The sequence below is a fragment of the Salvelinus namaycush genome, unplaced genomic scaffold, assembly GCF_016432855.1.
Source record: "Salvelinus namaycush isolate Seneca unplaced genomic scaffold, SaNama_1.0 Scaffold726, whole genome shotgun sequence".
Lineage (NCBI taxonomy): Eukaryota > Metazoa > Chordata > Actinopteri > Salmoniformes > Salmonidae > Salvelinus > Salvelinus namaycush.
In genome coordinates, this window is record NW_024061449.1 from 92,153 (window position 1) to 95,000 (window position 2,848).

Consider the following 2,848-nt stretch of genomic DNA (forward strand, 5'->3'; position numbering starts at 1 on the left):
GTTACTGTCCTACTAGAGATCTGGGTTTGGGGTAATGTCCTACTAGAGGTCTGGGTTTGAGTTACTGTCCTACTAGAGATCTGGGTTTGGGGTAATGTCCTACTAGAGGTCTGGTTTTGGGGTAATTTCCTACTAGAGGGTTGGGTTGGGGTAATGTCCTACTGGAGCTTTGGGTTTGGGGTAATGTCCTACTAGAGGTCTGGATTGGGGTAATGTCCTACTAGAGTTTGGGGGTAATGTCCTACTATAAGGTCTGGGTTTGGAGTAATGTCCTACTAGAGTTTTGGGGTAATGTCTTACTAGAGGTCTGGATTTGGGGTAATGTCCTACTAGATATCTCGATTTGGGGCAATGTCCTACTAGAGCTTTCGGTTTAGGGTAATGTCTAACTAGAGATCTGGGTTTGAAGTAATGTCATACTAGAGGTCTGGGTTTAGTTAATGTCCTACTAGAGGTTTGGGTTTAGTTATTGTCCTACTAGAGCTTTTGGTTTGGGGTAATGTCCTACTATAGGTCTGGGTTTGGGGTAATGTCCTACTAGAGGTCTGGGTTTGGGGTAATGTCCTACTCGAGTTCTGGGTTTGGGGGTAATGTCCTATTAGAGGTCTGGGTTTGGGGTAATGTCCTACTAGAGGTCTGGGTTTGGGGGTAATGTCCTACTAGAGGTCTGGGTTTGGGGTAATGTCCTACTAGAGGTCTGGGTTTGGGGTAATGTCCTACTAGAGGTCTGGGTTTGGGGTAATGTCCTACTAGAGGTCTGGGTTTGGGGTAATGTCCTACTAGAGGTCTGGGTTTGGGATAACGCCCTACTTGAGGTCTGGGTTTGGGTTAAGGTTAGGGTTAGTTGTGCATCTGAAGGTTTATTGTACTGTGACCTGGGATTTAAAGCATGTCAATTGCTTTTCAACCTGAAGAAATGCAGCATATTTTGAAGCTAGATGTTGTTTACTTACAGAGACACACAAACACAAACACGAGTTCAACACCATTGTCCAATGCAAGCTCCTCACCAACCTTAGGACCCTGGGACTGAACACCTCCCTCTGCAACTGGATCCTGGACTTCCTGACGGGCCGAGCCCAGGTGGTGAGGGTAGTTAACATCCCCTTTGCAACGCTGATCCTCAACACTGGGTCCCCTCAGGGGTGCGTGCATAGGCACCTCCTGTACTCCCTGTTCAACCACTACTGCATGGCCAAACACGACTCCAACATCATCATCAAGTTTGCAGATATCATGGCCGTAGTACGACAGATCACCTACCACAATGAGACAGCCTACAGGGAAGGAGGTCAGTGAACTGGCAGTGTGGTGCCGGAACAACAACCTCTCCCTCAATGTCAACAAGAGCAAGAAGCTGATTGTGGACTACAGGAAACGGATTTCACAGTATCCATATCACAAAACAACATAAAATGGTCTTCACATACGCGCACAATCGTGAAGAAGGTGCGATAGGTTTAGCATGGGCCCTCAAATCCTCAAAATGTTTTACAGCTGTACCATTGAGAGCATATTGACTGGCTGTATTACTGCTTGGTATGGCAATGGCACCGCCCTTGATCACATGGTGCTATAGAGGGTGGTGCGGACAGACCAGTACATCACTGGGGCCGAGCTCCATGCCATCCAGGACCTCTATATCAGGTGGTGGTGCGGACAGACCAGTACATCAATGGGGTCAAGCTCCCTGCCATCCAGGACCTCTATATCAGGCGGTGTGAAAGGAAGGCCTGGCAAATCATTAAAGACTCCAACCACCCAAGCCATAGACTGTTCTCTCTGCTTCCGCGCAGTGCGTGGTACCGGTTCATCAAGTCTGACATCAACAGGCTCCTGAACGGCTTCTATCCCCATGCCATAAGACTTCTAAATAACTAACTAAATAGCTAACTAAATGGCTACATGGACTATCGGAGAAGACCTTTTTATTGTATTTTTATTTTTGCACAGTCTCTATGCACACTCACAGGGCCCTACACACTAATAGTCCAACACACATAAAAAACACTGACTCCATCTGCATACACACACATAATATGTACATATACATACAGTATACTGACACACCCACTCACATACAATCATCATATACGCTATTTCACCCGTTGCTGACAGGCGTATAAAATCGAACACCCATGCAATCTCCACATGCTAACATTCACAGTAGAATGGCCTTACTGAAGACCTTGGTGACTTTCAACGTGGCACCGTCAAAGGATGCCACCTTTCCAACAAGTCAGTTCATCAAATTTCTGGCCTGCTAGAGCTGCCCCGGTCAACTGTAAGTGCTGTTATTGTGAAGTGGAAATGTCTAGGAGCAACAGCGGCTCAGCTGTGAAATGATAGGCCACATAAGCTCACAAAACGGGACTGTGGAGTGCTGAAGCGCATATCACGTAAAAATCGCCTGTCATCGGTTGCAACACTCACTACTGAGCTCCAAACTGCTTCTGGAAGCAACGTCAGCACAAGAACTGTTCGTCGGGAGGTTCATGAAATGGGTTTCCATGGCCGAGCAGCCGCACACAAGCCTAAGATCACCATGCGCAATGCCAAGCGTCGGTTGGACAGGTGTAAATCTTGCCGCCATTGGACTTTGGAGCAGTGGAAACACGTTCACTGGAGTTATGAATCACGCTTCATTATCTGGCAGTCCGAGGAATCTGGGTTTGGTGGATGCCAGGAGAACGCTTCCTGCCTGTATGCATAGTGCCAACTGTAAAGTTTGATGGAGGAGGAATAATGGTCTGGGGCAGTTTTTCATGGTTCGTGCGAGGCATCTTAGTTCCAGTGAAGGGTGAAATTATTTCCAGTGAAATAATTTAATAACATTGAATTCTGTGCT